Source organism: Oncorhynchus mykiss, chromosome 13 (assembly GCF_013265735.2).
Source record: "Oncorhynchus mykiss isolate Arlee chromosome 13, USDA_OmykA_1.1, whole genome shotgun sequence".
Lineage (NCBI taxonomy): Eukaryota > Metazoa > Chordata > Actinopteri > Salmoniformes > Salmonidae > Oncorhynchus > Oncorhynchus mykiss.
The window spans coordinates 27,556,319-27,572,917 of NC_048577.1; the positions used below are offsets into that span (position 1 = coordinate 27,556,319).

General features: G+C 43.4%; 1 long non-coding RNA gene across 1 annotated transcript; it reads right to left on the minus strand.

The window, feature by feature from the left end:
- Positions 1-13,995: 13,995 nt before the first annotated feature.
- LOC118938447 lies at positions 13,996-16,354 on the minus strand. Its single transcript, XR_005035722.1, has 2 exons — positions 15,780-16,354; positions 13,996-14,744 (listed from the first exon to the last, which is right to left on the minus strand). It is a non-coding gene; the product is annotated as an uncharacterized LOC118938447 (long non-coding RNA).
- Between the last annotated feature and the right edge of the window lie 245 nt (positions 16,355-16,599).

Consider the following 16,599-nt stretch of genomic DNA (forward strand, 5'->3'; position numbering starts at 1 on the left):
GTGGGTGTTGCTATGGTGACCAGTGAGCTGAGTTAAGGCGGAGCTTTACATAGCAAAGACTTTTAGATGACCTGGAGCCAGTGGGTTTGGTGACGAATATGTAGCGAGGGCCAGCCGATGAGAGCACACAGGTCGCAGTGGTAGGTGGTATATGGGGCTTTGGTGACAAAACAGATGGCACTGTGATAGACTGCATCCAGTTTCCTGAGTAGAGAGTTGGAGGCTATTTTGTAAATGACATCGCCGAAGTCAAGGATCGGTAGGAAAGTCAGTTTTACGAGGGTATGTTCTGCAGCATGAGTGAAATAGGAAGCCGATTCTAGACTTAATTTTGGATTGGAGATGCTTAATATGAGTCTGGAAGGAGAGTTTACAGCCTAACCAGACACCTAGATATTTGTAGTTGTCCACATATTCTAAGTCAGAACCGTCCAGAGTAGTGATGCTAGTTGGGCGGGCAGGTGCGGGCAGCGATCGGTTGAAGAGCATGCATTTAGTTTTACTAGCGTTTAAGAGCAGTTGGAGGCCACAGAAGGAGTGTTGTATGGCATTGAAGCTTGTTTGGAGGTTTGTTAACTTCTTATGGCTGAGATCCCGTTACCGGGAGCGATATAACAACAACCAGTGATAGTACATATAGTAGCCATATTCAAAGGAACAGAAATCTCATAATTAAAATTCCTCAAACATACATGTATCTTATATCGTTTTCAAGCTAATATTGTTGTTAATCCCACCACAGTGTCCGATTTCAAATAGGATTTACGGGGAAAGCACCACAAACGATTATGTTAGCTCACCAACAACTCACTAAAATACACAGTCAATTTTGCCAGCCAAAGAGAGAGAAAAGCACATATAGAGATAAAATGAATCACTAACCTTTGATAATCTTCATCGGATGACACTCATAGGACTTCATGTTACACAATACATGCATGTTTTGTTTGAGAAAGTTCATATTTATATCAGAAAATCTGAGTTTACATTGGAGCATTCCATTCACTAGTTCCAAAAACATCCAGTGATTTTGCATAGCCACATCGTTTCAACAGAAATACTCATCATAAATCAAGGTGCACCCATGACCAGCTTGGAAACCGGATTGCACAGAGGTGAAGGTACGGTGGGATTAGAAAAGGTCAGTGATCTGTTTGTTAACTTGGCTTTCGAGACTTTAGAAAGGCAGGACAGGATGGATATAGGTCTGTAACAGTTTGGGTCTAGAGTGTCACCCCCTTTGAAGAGGGGGATGACCGGGGAAGCTTTCCAATCTTTAGGAATCTCGGACGATACGAAAGAGAGGTTGAACAGACTAGTAATAGGGGTTGCAACATTGGCGGTGGCTAATTTTAGAAAGAGGGTCCAGTTTGTCTAGCCCAGCTGATTTGTACGGGTCCAGGTTTTACAGCTCTTTCAGAACATCAACTATCTGGATTTGGGTGAAGGAGAAGCTGGGAAGGCTTGGGCAAGTAGCTGCGGGCGGTGCAGAGCTGTTGGCCGGGGTTGGGGTAGCCAGGAGGAAAGCATGGCCAGCCGTAATGAAAAGCTTGTTGAAATTCTCGATTATCGTGGCTTTATCGGTGGTGACAGTGTTTCCTAGCCTCAGTGCAGTGGGCAGCTGGGAGGAGGTGCTCTTATTCTCCATGGACTTTACAGTGTCCCAAAACTTTTTGGAGTTAGAGCTACAGGATGCAAATTTATGTTTGAAAAAGCTTGCCTTTGCTTTCCTAACTGACTGTGTGTATTGGTTCCTGACTTCTCTGAAAAGTTGCATATCGCGGGGACTATTCGATGCTAGTGCAGTACGCACAGGATGTTTTTGTGCTGGTCGAGGGCAGTCAGGTCTGGAGTGAACAAAGGGCTATATCTGTTCTTAGTTCTTCATTTTTTGAAAGGGGCATGCTTGTTTAAGGTGGTGAGTAAATTCCTTTTAAAGAACAACCAGGCATCCTCTACTGACGGGGTGAGGTCATTATCCTTCCAGGATACCAGGGCCAGGTCGATTAGAAAGGCCTGCTCGCAGAAGTGTTTTAGAGAGCGTTCGACAGTGATGAGGGGTGGTCGTTTGACTTGCGGATCGTTAACGGATGCAGACAATGAGGCAGTGATCGCTGAGATCCTGATTGAAAACAGCAGAGGGGTATTTGGAGGGCACGTTGGTCAGGATAATATCTATGAGGGTGCCCATGTTAACGGATTTAGAGTTGTACCTTGTGGGTTCCTTGATAATTTTTGTGAGATTGGGGGCATCTAGCTTGGATTGTAGGAGGGTCGGGGTGTTAAGCATATCCCAGTTTATGTCACCTAACAGAACGAACTCTGAAGATCGATGGGGGGCAATCAATTCACATATGGTGTCCAGGGCACAGCTGGGAGCTGAGGGGGGTCTGTAACAGGCAGCAACAGTGAGAGACTTATTTCTGGAGATAATAATTTGTAAAATTAGAAGCTCAAACTCTTTGGACATGGACCTGGAAAGTATGATAGAACTTTGCAGTTCTATCTTGAGGGAAAATGTTGTAGATAGGGATGGAAATTTCAGACACACAGGGCTTGGGTTAACCTCTACATCACCAGAGGAACAGAGGAGTAGGATGAGTGTACGGCCCAAAGGCTATCAGAAATGGTTGAATAGTGCGTTGGGAACAGAATAAAAGGAGCAGATTTATGGGTGTGGTAGGAGGGATTCAAGGCATAATGTACAGACAGGGGTATGGTAGGGTGCGGGCAAAGTAGAGGTAAACCTAGGTATTGAGTGACGATGAGAGGTTGCATCTCTGGAGGCACTAGTTATGCTAGGTGAGGTCATCTCATGTGTGGGAGGTGGGACAAGAGAGCTCTCTGAGCCTGAGTGGGGCTAGGGGCTCCGCAGTAAAATAAAACAATGATAACTACCCTAAAAAACAGAACACAAGGCACATTGACATTAGAGAGAGACATAAAGCGAGGCATAAAGCAATCACAGGTGTTGATTGGGAGAGCTAGCTAAGACAACAACGGGTAAAATGGCGATGAATGGGCAGAGAGGGTCAGTTAACTACACACAGGGCCTGAGTTTGAAGCTGAGGTCGACAGATAAACAAAATAAACAAAATGGAGTACCATGATTAATGAACAGTCCAGCAGGCATCAGCTATGTACCCAAGTGATCATAGGGTCCAGTGAACAGCAATATATGAACCAGGGAAGCCGTTAGGTAGTCATTACTACGCTAGCCGGGAGATGCGCCTGGCTCGAGGCTACTGGTGCTAGCTTCGGGACAAGGGTGTCACCGACGTCCTGCAAAGACCGGTTGAGGGCACATCGGACGGAATTACGTCAACAGACCAGTCATGATGGATAGGCGGGGCTCCGTGTCGACAAAGGGTCCAGGCCAATTGGCAAGAGGTATTGTAGCTGGAGTAATTTTGTTTGCTAGCCGGGAGATGCACCTGGCTTGAGGCTAACTGGTGCTAGCTTCGGGACAAGGGCGTTAGCCGCTATAGCCAATCCGGTGCAAAGGTCCAAAGCTTACGGCAGGAATCCGGTGATGTAGTGGCTTCTAGTCATCTTAGTGAAGAGTCTGGGAGGCATCAGCTGTGTAGCTGAGTGATCATAGGGTCCACTGAGCAGGCCGGGAGATGGGCCTGGCTCAAGGCTAGCTTGAGGCTGGGCCACTTGGTAGCAGCTAGCTAGCTGCGATTATCTGGTGTAATGGTCAAGAGTTTACGGCAGGAATACGGTGATGTAGTGGAGAAAAACAGTCCGATATGCTCAGGGTTGATATTGCGCTGTGCAGACTGGCAGGTATTATCCAGACTAAAAGCGGCTGGTGTCTGTGCTAAAAAGGTAAAGACCGCTAGCAGTGGCTAACAATTACTAAATAGCTAGTAGCTAACGGATCTGCTTTTTTTTAGACCTTATAGTTAGAAGCTCCATCAGCAGCTAGCCATCAGAAGCTATCCGGTTAGCTTCTGATGGCTAGCTGCAGATGGAGGTTCTAACTATAAGGTCTAAAAAATAGCAGATCCGTATCATACTGGGTGAGGCGGGTTGCCGGAAGGTATATTTTATTTAAAAATGGAAAAAGAGATTGAAAAATATTGCAATATATACAAAAAAGACAACACCAAACACGTCTTACTGCTAAGCCATCTTGGATTACAAGATGACTCTCAGTTAAAAAACATTGGATTTAGCAAACTCTGAAATTATTTAGTATTTCTGTGCCCACGAAAACTGTTTTACCAGGGTAACATAAGGAGCCACTAAATGATACATTGTTTGAGTGCATTTCAGAATAGAAAAAAAACTCTCCAACAGCAAGATCCCGTATTTAAGTTGAAGTTCATCATATGACAAGCGTAACATTATGACTATAACAGTGGCGTGCCGTGGGCCTGAGGCCTGGGCCTTCAGTGAGGTCCTACACAGTCCCATCCAAATTAATCCACCTCTTATTACCATCATTATGATGCCATGGCTCTAGACACTATACATTTAGACGGAAACGCAGTATAACCAGCCGTCACCCAAAAACATGACACAATCAATGAGTCTTTTCAATATTTCCCTATTTTTCTTAACCTTTTCATTGTGCAGCTCCGTTGCCCTGTGCGCTTGTTCGTTGAGCTGTAGATCCACTCGGGTGTCCCCAAAAGTTTTCAAGTGCCCAGCCGTACTTTGGTGTCTCGTTGCTGCCTTGGTTAGACAACTCAAGTTTGCTAAGCCAGTGTGGCTCCAAACACCAAATCCATCACTTGCAAATAATAGGCATTCCCAGCAGTACAATTTGCAGTGCTTCTCGGGCCTGTGAGCCATTGATAGCGCTCGTAGTTGGAACTTTGAAAGTGGCGAACGAACCCCTTTCCCACCTGTGACAGGCTTTGTAGCGTCAGCGTCGGGCCACCTCTCCTTACAATGTCTAACTTTTCTTGAAAAGTTTGTCTTGAGAATGGCGTTAAATTATATCCTCGACCAAATCGATATCTTCTCCTCCTTCCGCCATTGTGGGTTGAAAAAACAGCTTAGTAGTACGCAAATTAATTTGTTGATCAAATTCAGTTTCCTAGTTCTGAGGTTCTGCATAGACCTGCCCATAGGACCTGCCTCTCAATATTGGTAATCCAATCAAAAGACGTGCACGCACTACGCCTGCTAGCTGGCTCCTGTGTAACACTGGAGCCAGCCAGCAGGCGTACAATAGCCAACTCTAAAGCTGATTGGTTGACACTAAATTTGAATTTCTATTCACTTCAAGCTACAAGTGCCCGCACTGTTGATTCTGAAGGCCTGAGGGCAGATTTTAGACCCCTGGCAACTCATGATGGCTGAATATGATTGGATAAAAGATCTAACATAAAGACCAGCCCTCCAAATCTCAACCTGGGGCTGGAAGCAGTGAAACCAAGAGGAAAGCTATGAAATGAAGAGTATACAGTGGGGCAAAAAAATATTTAGTCAGCCACCAATTGTGCAAGTTCTCCCACTTAAAAAGATGAGAGAGGCCTGTAATCATAGGTACACTTCAACTATGACAGACAAAATGAGAGAAAAAAACCCAGAAAATCACATTGTAGGATTTTTAATGAATTTATTTGCAAATGATGGTGGAAAATAAGTATTTGGTCAATAACAAAAGTTTATCTCAATACTTTGTTATATACCCTTTGTTGGCAATGACAGAGGTCAAACGTTTTCTCTAAGACTTCACAAGGTTTTCACACACTGTTGCTGGTATTTTGGCCCATTCCTCCATGCAGATCTCCTCTAGAGCAGTGATGTTTTGGGGCTGTTGCTGGGCAACACGGACTTTCAACTCCCTCCAAAGATTTTCTATGGGGTTGAGATCTGGAGACTGGCTAGGCCACTCCAGGACCTTGAAATGCTTCTTACAAAGCCACTCCTTCGTTGCCCGGGCGGTGTGTTTGGGATCATTGTCATGCTGAAAGACCCAGCCACGTTTCATCTTCAATGCCCTTGCTGATTGAAGGAGGTTTTCACTCAAAATCTCACGATACATGGCCCCATTCATTCTTTTCTTTACATGGATCAGTCGTCCTGGTCCCCTTGCAGAAAAACAGCCCCAAAGCATGATGTTTCCACCCCCATGCTTCACAGTAGGTATGGTGTTATTTGGATGCATCAGCATTCTTTGTCCACCAAACACGACGAGTTAAGTTTTTACCAGAAAGTTCTATTTTGTTTTCATCTGACCATATGACATTCTCCCAATCTTCTTCTGGATCATCCAAATTCTCTCTAGCAAACTTCAGACGGGCCTGGACATGTACTGGCTTAAGCAGGGGGACACTTCGGGCACTGCAGGATTTGAGTCCCTGGTGGCGTAGTGTATTACTGATGGTAAGCTTTGTTACTTTGGTCCCAGCTCTCTGCAGGTCATTCACTAGGTTCCCCCGTGTGGTTCTGGGATTTTTGCTCACCGTTCTTGTGATCATTTTGACCCCACGGGGTGAGATCTTGCGTGGAGCCCCAGATCGAGGGAGATTATCAGTGGTCTTGTATGTCTTCCATTTCCTAATAATTGCTCCCACAGTTGATTTCTTCAAACCAAGCTGCTTACATATTGCAGATTCAGTCTTCCCAGCCTGGTGCAGGTCTACAATTTTGTTTCTGGTGTTCTTTGACAGCTCTTTGGTCTTGGCCATAGTGGAGTTTGGAGTGTGACTGTTTGAGGTTGTGGACAGGTGTCTTTTATACTGATAACAAGTTCAAACAGGTGCCATTAATACAGGTAACGAGTGGAGGACAGAGGAGCCTCTTAAAGAAGAAGTTACAGGTTTGTGAGAGCCAGAAATCTTGCTTGTTTGTAGGTGACCAAATACTTATTTTCCACCATAATCTGCAAATAAATTCATTAAAAATCCTACAATGTAATTTTCTGGATTTTTTTTCCTAATTCTGTCTGTCATAGTTGAAGTGTACCTATGATGAAAATTACAGGCCTCTCTCATCTTGCAATAAAATGCTAATTAATTCCTTAAAAATCATACAATGTGATTTTCTGGATTTTTGTTTTAGATTCCGTCTCTCACAGTTGAAGTGTACCTATAACAAAAATTACAGAACTCTACATGCTTTGTAAGTAGGAAAACCTGCAAAATCGGCAGTGTATCAAATACTTGTTCTCCCCACTGTATACGCCACTTTGGACACTCCTTCTCTCCAATCCTTACATCTCCTGGTTCCACAGGAAGAGGGTGACAGGATACTAAACCCTTATTACTCCTTTCAGGGGATCTGACCTGACCTCCTGCCCTTAACCCCTCCTTTGCCTAATCAACAGATGTCCATCCGCTTCCCCTAAACCAATCCTGTGATCTCCTCCTGTCCACCCAGCACATTCCACAGTCACTCTGTCTTTCTACAGAAATCACTCCTTGATATACTCTGTGTCTGAACTAGCATGTCTTTAATATCTCAATGTTCAAAGTTTATAATCCAACAATAGTCATAAAGTTACACTCCCTTTCAGTCGGTCAACTTCAGTAAAACATACTATGGGAAAATACAATCATTCCCCATGCCGACCCAAACGGATACTAAATTAAACGGCCCCGGGCAGACCACCCAGACCTTACCCCGCAAGATGCGTCAGTTTTGTCAATTTATAAATTACCCTTTGTTGAAAACTCCTGTCAGTCTTGAGTAAGGACGCACATCTAATTACGCATATAGAAGTAGGACTAGTCTACCTGGCCTGCGTGCAAATGTAGGCCTATAAATGTGCCCATTTGGGGATGTCTGATAGTATCTCTGTCTTAACGCACCACCACTAATGAGCTGTGGAGCTTCTCAAAGCAAATGTTTCTTCACCTCAAACAGCAAGTAAACTAAGTCTAATCAAAATCAATTGCATACGACAATAGTTCCTCCAAGTATTTGCGTAAAATATTTCCACTCGGCATGAAAGGGAAAAATGTAATGCTCCAGTGGAAATGTCATAAATACCTGATTACTTCTTATCCTTTTCACAAATAGCCGACAGCTGTTTCTGTCCCAAACTCACTGGCGCGGGAAACTCTGAGGGCCAGAATATTTTATACAATGTTGCAAGCTTGCTATCACAAGTTTCAGAGGACCCAGTTGATAGTTGATACAATGCTTCAAGTTTGTTGTAGACAGGCCATGTGCAGCAAATGTGATTGATAGGATATGTTCTACCTGCAGGCTGCAATGTTATTTGTTGGCTTTTGTATAATTTTCATTTAGATTTAGATAGAATATAGATTATTCACAGACAATGATTTTGAGATACTATTATAAATTAAATGAAACTGTTCCACGAAAATGTGCATATGAAAATCATAACTGGTAGATCGGTAGAAATGGTAAGATACATTGGCACTCCAACTGGAAAAGGTTGCCGACCGGTGGTGTAGTCAATTATTGAAAACTGCAGAACGGCAGTCGGGAAGAGTTTTTCTCCCTCTAGTCAGGTTAAATTTGATGACCGGCTCCCTATAGTCAGGTTATGTTGATGACTGGCTTCCTATAGGTCTGTAACAGTTTGGGTCCAGAGTGTCTCCCCCATTGAAGAGGGGGATGACCGCGGCAGCTTTCCAATCTTTGGGGATCTCAGACGATATGAAAGAGAGGTTGAACAGGCTGGTAATAGGGGTTGCAACAATGGCGGCGGATAGTTTCAGAAATAGAAGGTCCAGATTGTCAAGCCCAGCTGATTTGTATGGGTCCAGGTTTTGCAGCTCTTTCAGAATATCTGCTATCTGGATTTGGGTAAAGGAGAAGCTGGGGAGGCTTGGGTGAGTAGGACTGCCGGGGTGTTAAGCATATCCCAGTTTAGGTCACCTAACAGAACGAACTCTGAAGCTAGATGGGGGGCGATCAATTCACAAATGGTGTCCAGGGCACAGCTGGGAGCTGAGGGGGGTCAGTAGCAGGCGGCAACAGTGAGAGACTTATTTCTGGAGAGATACATTTTTTTAATTAGAAGTTCGAACTGTTTGGGTATGGACCTGGAAAGTATGACATTACTTTGCAGGCTATCTTTGCAGTAGAATGCAACTCCTCCCCCTTTGGCAGTTCTATCTTGACGGAAAATGTTATAGTTGGGTATGGAAATCTCAGAATTTTTGGTGGCCTTCCTAAGCCAGGATTCAGACACGGCAAGGACATCAGGGTTGGCAGAGTGTGCTAAAGCATTGAGTAAAACAAACTTAGGGAGGAGGCTTCGGATGTTTACATGCATGAAACCAAGACTTTGATCACAGAAGTCAACAAATGAGGGTGCCTGGGGACATGCAGGGCCTGGGTTTACCTCCACATCACCCGCGGAACAGAGGAGGAGTAGGATGAGGGTGCGGCTAAAGTCTATCAAAACTGGTCGCCTAGAGCGTTGGGGACAAAGAGTAAAAGGAGCAGATTTTTGGGCGTGGTAGAATATATTCAGGGCATAATGTGCAGACAGGGGTATGGTGGGGTGCGGGTACAGCGGAGGAAAGCCCAGGCACTGGGTGATGATAAGAAAGGTTGTATCTCTGGACATGCTGGTTGTAATGGGTGAGGTCACCGTATGTGTGGGAGGTGGGACAAAGGAGGTATCAGAGGTATGAAGAGTGGAACTAGGGGCTCCATTGTAAACTAAAACAATGATAACTAACCTGAACAACAGTATACAAGGCATATTGACATTTGAGAGAGACATACAGCGAGGCATAAAGTAATCGCAGGTGTTGATTGGGAGAGCTAGCTAACACAACAACAGTAGGTAAAATGGCGATGACTAGGCAGAGAGGGTCGTATTAACTACACACAGAGCCTGAGTTCGCGGCTGGAGCCGACAGATAAAAAATAAATAAACAGAATGGAGTACTGTGATTAATGGACAGTCCAGCAGGCATCAGCTATGTAGCCAAGTGATTATAGTGTCCAGAGGGCAGCAGTAGAAGGAACAGGGAAGCCGCCACTACGCTAGCACGTGGGCGACACAGTGTTTAAAGTTAGTAGCCCGGGGATAGTAGGAGCGCCTGCTCCGACGGAGGCTGGTTGAAGGCACAGCGGATGGAGTATTCATTGGCAGACCAGTCGTGGTGGTGCTGCGGGGCGCCATGTCGACAGAGAATCCAAGCCAGATGGCGAAAGAGGTATTGTAGAATTTAGTTTGCTAGCCGGGAGATGCGCCTGGCTCACGGCTTTCTGGTGCTAGCTTCGTGGCAGTGGCGTTAGCCACTGTAGCCAATCGGTAGCAGCGGTGATCCGGTGCCAAGGTCCAGAGTTTACAGCAAGGATCCGGTAGAATATTGGGCTCTAGCCGTGTATGAGTGGGGTTCGGGTGACCAGCTGAGTAGGCCGGGAGGTGGGCCTCAGGGATAGCTTCGGTACTGGGTGCCACGGTGAGTGCAAGCTAGCTGTGAAGATCAGAAGTAGTGGTCCAGGGATTACGGCAGGGATCCGACGTTGTTGTGGAGAGACAGTCCGATACTGGTAGACTGGCGAGTATTATCCATGCTAAAAACAGGGCTGGTATCTGTGCAGAAGGTAAAAGCCGCTAGCAGTGGCTAACAATGACTAAATAGCTTGTAGCTAATTAGCTGGTTAGCTTCTGGTGGTTCTTGAATGTGTTCTAAAATTAAAAATAACAGCGATTCCGTATCACATTGGGTGAGGCAGGTTACCGGAAGGTATAATCAAATTAAAAATCGAAAAGAGATTGAAAATAAAATTGAAATATATACAAAAAATACGAAAAATACAAACGTACACGAGAGGACGAACAAAAACACATCTTCACTGCTACGCCATCTTGGATACTAGTTGGGGACAGCACTAGAACATGATTTTGGGTCTCCCGAGTGGTGCAGCGGTCTAAGACGCTGCATCTCGGTGCTTGAGGCGTCACTACAGACACCCTGGTTCGAATCCATAGCCATGAAGTGCTTTGAAAGGCTGGTAATGGCTCACATCAACACCATTATCACAGAAACCCTAGACTCACACCAATTTGCATACGGCCCAAACAGATCCACAGATGATGCAATCTCTATTGCACTCCACACTGCCCCCTCCTACCTGGACAAAAGGAACACCTATGTGAGAATGCTATTCATTGACTACAGCTCAGCATTCAACACCATAGTACCCTCAAAGCTGATCACTAAGCTAAGGATCCTGGGACTTAAACACCTCCCTCTGCAACTGGATCCTGGACTTTCTGACGGGCCGCCCCCAGGCGGTGAGGGTAGGTAGCAACACATCTGCCACGCTGATCCTCAAAACTGGAGCCCCCCCAGGGGTGTGTGCTCAGTCCCCTCCTGTATTCCCTGTTCACCCACGACTGAATCGTGCCAGGCACGACTCCCACACCATCATTAAGTTTGCGGACGACACTGATCACCGACAATGACGAGAGCCTATAGGGAGGAGGTAAGAGACCTGGCCGGGTGGTACCAGAATAACAACCTATCCCTCAACGTAACCAAAACTAAGGAGATGATTGTGGACTACAGGAAAAGGAGGACCGAGTACGCCCCCATTCTCATCGACGGGGCTGTAGTGGAGCAGGTTGAGAGCCTCAAGTTCCTTGGTGTCAACATCACCAACAAACTAGAATGGTCCAAACACACCAAGACAGTCGTAAAGAGGGCACGACAAAGCCTATTTCCCCTCAAGAAACTAAAAAGATTTGGCATGGGTCCTCAGATCCTCAAAAGGTTCCTCAGCTGCAACATCCTGACTGGATGCATCACTGCCTGGTAAGTCAATTGCTTGGCCTCCGACAGCAAGGCACTACAGAGGGTAGTGTGTACGGCCCAGTACATCACTGGGGCTAAGCTGCCTGTCATCCAGAACCTCTACACCAGGCGATGTCAGAGGAAGGCCCTAAAAATTGTCAAAGACCTCAGCCACCCCAAGTCTAGGACAAAAAGGCTTCTCAACAGTTTTTACCCCCAAGCCATAAGACTCCTGAACAGGTAATCAAATGGCTACCTGTACTATTTGCATTGTGTGCCCCCCCAAACCCTTATTTTACGCTGCTGCTACTCTCTGTTCATGATATATGCATAGTCACTTTAACTGTACATACTACCTCAAATTGGCCTGACCAACCAGTGCCCCCGCACATTGGCTAACCGGGCTATCTGCATTGTGTCCCGCCACCCGCCAACCCCTCTTTTACGCTACTGCTACTCTCTGTTCATCATATATGCGTAGTCGCTTTAACCATATGTACATACTACCTCAATCAGCCTGACTAACCCGTGCCTGTATGTAGCCTCTCTACTGCTATTTTTCACCTAATACCTTTTTTTTGCACTGTTGGTTAGAGCCTGTAAGTAAGCATTTCACTGTAAGGTCTACACCAGTTGTATTCGGCGCCTGTGACAAATAAACTTTGATCTGATCACAACCGGTCGTGATGGGAGTCTCATAGGGTGGCGCACAGTTGGCCCACTGTCATCTGGGGTACGCAGTCATTGGAAATAAGATTTTATTCTTAACTGACTTGCCTAGTTAATCAAAGGTTACATTTTTTTTTTTAATAACAAAATAGTGTTTTATGACAAAACAATTTTTTTTACAAATCAGTCAAGGCACCGACTTTGAGAAGGGCATAAAACAAAGGTTTCAAACCAATTCATGAATGTAATTGAATCTATGTATGTTTTCGCCAACACCTGATAACTGTTACGCCAAGATGTCTGAACTTCTTGACGAGGTCGCTAGGTGTTGGGTTAAGGTTGATACAATAGCTTTCTCTATGAATTTGAGAGTGGTTACATTTCTTTCTTTACCAAACCAAGTCTCTGGGCAGCCATTTTGTTGCTGTTTAAAAAATCCACACATCAATCAATCAACCAATCTGTAGTTCAAACACTGTTTTGGTTATAAATGATAGGGTTGGAGAAATGTAACTACTTTCAAATTCATAGACAGACCTATGGATGCAAGGACTGACCATCCATGATACCAACATTATAGTTTTAAGCATGTCGAGGCTAAACAGTGTTGATTTACATTGTTTCTTAGCATTGGAGTAAGAAAAGCTTATTTTGGGTTCTGATGGGGTACAACAGTTGAACTAAGCTCATGAGGCATGTGTTATATTCTTCAAGAATCAATGGCTATAAATAAATAATTTAAGAGTCACAATATGGATGTAGCAATTGCAATGTCCCCTTTAACACCACACATCAGTTCAACAACTGCAGAGTTTGAGCCACTGTATTTAAGACAGTACATACTAGGAGAGAGGGGTACCCCTACACAGAACTGAACTGGATCAAAGATGGCAGACAGAAGTACCAGGAGAGGTGGGTACCCCTACACAGAACTGAACTGGATCAAAGATGGCAGACAGAAATACTAGGATGGAAACAAATGTAACGGATTATAAGGTCATAACGAATCAAGCAGAAACATGTACAGTTGACAGGAATGTTAGTTAATGTAGAGACAAACGATTATGCTTTTTTTTTACGTAAAGTTAATTTACGAAAATCGCGATTTAGCAAACTAGCTAACATTAGCCAGCTAGCATTGTGGATGTTGTGACATGAGTATGAAATTGTCATTCTGGTTGTTTTAGGGACTCCTGAAATGACCAGCAAACCAGGTTGTCGTTTTGTGAAACAGTGGATGTATAGAATCTAGCTAGGTGAAGAATTTACTGCAAATTGAATGTACAATTTTGTAAATTTGCCTTGCTGATATTTTCCATGCAGATAGATGAAATAACGTAGCCAGCTATGTTCTTGCTTATTGTGCAGTGGGTGATTATAATCCCTGTATGCCCATGGATATGTAGCTAGATATCTAGCCGATCTGTGTAATGGACCCAAACGTTTGGTATACATATTAGAACCTATCAGAACCTAGCTATGAACGTCAGCTATCATAGCCAGTTGTATCAACTTCAAAACAGCCTGAATGACATTATTGAAGCCTATGGATTGAGTAGAATATAATATCATGTTGTACCAAGGATGCAAGATTTATATACATGTAGTTATTACCATGCATGAGATCCCCACATTGTAGCCTGTACATTTAATATATTCACTGATCATGTACTCTACCTTGGCAAATAAAGGTGCTGTTCAGGTATGAATGTCTTTGAGATTATTTTTCAGTCATATCCAATACCAGGACTATCAAATTCCAGTCTTTGAATGATGCTGTGTCTGCATGTATGTATTACAATTATATACTTCAACAGTGTTTACCAATCTTGGTCCTGGGACATCAATGGTTACACATTGTAACTAATAGACTAGAAACAGGATTTAACTAGTTAATTCATATATACAGAAATATAATGTTAAAAAACACTACACCACACTTCCTATGCATCATGTAAATACTCTAAAACCGGTTCATCACAATATCTAATGTCCTTCATCTGCATTGATCTGATAAACACAGGATAGGTGGAGTATTTCATCACATTACACTTCATTTCAACCAGTAGAGAACACTTTATTGAAAAGCTCATTATCCAAATGTTATAAATACAAGTTCAATCTGTACTTCAATGCACATCTGTTGTGAATTATATGAACAGAGGTGGAAGGAGAGGTGTAAAAGACAGAAAGGGAAAGAGGTAAGCACATAGGAGCAAGGAAGGCAGCACATGATTAATGAATCACAGTGCTACATAAATATTATCTCAGTTCATCACAATGACATAATAGTGTCTCTAGTCGGCCCAAAGGTCATCTTAAAAGCAGGTGAGGTGGTGATGATGGGACTGGGGGTTGGCATCCTCTCACATTAAAACATGTCTGCAGACGAGAGACAGATGGAGAGAGAGCATGTTTAAGCGTTGCATTTTTATTTTTTATTCTAACATTGTTAGTCATTAATCAGGAGGTGAAATGCAAAACGGACCTTGGATCATTAACTCTGGGACTACTGCATCTATCTGTATTTCAATGTAAAGCATCTCTTGAATAATACTTCCTGTTGACCTGACCTTGTGACCTCTCACCTCTGATCATGCTGTGCCCTCTATGTAGCCAGTTCAGATGCTAGCCAACTAGCTAGCTCATTTAGCAGCTCATTTGAGTTAGTCTGCACTGTAACTAGTTATCTAATAATACATTGAGTTTTTTTACATTTTCAAAATCTATTTACTTACTTACTTGAATAGGTTCTCCCAGCCATGTGGACAATTGGAAATTGTATTTTCAATGTTTTCAGACAATGGATTAATCGCAATAAAAAAATAGTGCACTAACATTACACAAAGTGAACTCAAGCCTGACAGCCCAAACAAAAACCCAAATTCTCAGTCAAAAACATAAGTCATAAGACAGTCTCTCTATTCTCTCATGTGATTTCAGGTCCTCTGACTGGGAAAATGTATTTTCACAATGAGAGCAGTGGTATGTCTTCTCCTCCTGTGTATTAGTATGTTGGAAAGGCTTTTCTCCTGTGTTTTCGCTCATGCTTTTTCAGACTCCCTGACCACCTAAAACTCTTTTCACACTGGGAACATTGGAAAGGCTTTTCTCCTGTGTGTATTCTCTCATGTGTTTTCAGGCTTACTTACCACCTAAAACTGCTTCCACACTGTCATGTTTTAGGCTGAGCAGAGCTCTACAATAATAGATCATGTCATGTTTATAGGTTGAGCAGAGCTCTATAATAATACATAATGTCATGTTTTAGGCTGAGCAGAGATCTATAATAATAGATAATGCCATGTCTATAGGCTGAGCAGAGCTCTATAATAATAGATAATGCCATGTCTATAGGCTGAGCAGAGCTCTATAATAATAGATAAAGCATGTTCCTGTTTTTAAGACAGTACTTACTGGTTTTAATCAGATCGCCTGTCTCCTACTCTTCTCCCTCCTTCACTCCAAAAACGACATCCTCCTCTTTCTTTTCCTCTTCTTCTTTTACAGTAACATCCTCCTCTTCTTTCACTCTGAACGTGTCTTCCTCTTCTTTCACTGAAACGTCTTTCTTTTCTTCTTTGTCTGTAACAGCTTCACCCTCTACTTGTTTCTTTTACTGTGACATCCTTCTCCTCTTTCACGACAATGTTCAGTCATAGAGTTTCTTTCTCCGACCAGCAGGCCCCCTCTTCTTTAACAGGAGGGGAGAAATTTAGGGAGCTCATGGTCGGGGATATTAACTAGCTAGTTAGCATTAGCGACTAGCCGACCGCTAGGTAAATTTAAGACATCTGCCTGACTAACAGCGTAAATATGAAAAGAAATGGGGCAACTAGCTATAAAACATTAGCATGTTTAAAACACAGGCAAATGTGCACTGAAACAGTCTAAAAAGCTTGAATGTTTAGGCCATGTCGCCTAGCAAGCTACTGAAGTGACTGACTCGCTGTTGTTGTTGAAGTGTCCCGTCCACTAGATTATACGTCACACTGGCAGCATTGTTATCAGCTGACTGTAGTGGGTAACGCAGTATAAGGAAATGTTTATTTAATTTCCTGACAAAAAAATGTATTTTTAAAATATATTTCGTTAAATAATAATATTATATTGATACCTCGAAATGAAAGCATGTGTTGATTGATTAGTGAAGATTTGTAATGAATGAGAATTTAAACTTTACATCTAACGCTGCATTTAAGGCAATGTCATATTCATTCAGTCAAATAAACGCTCT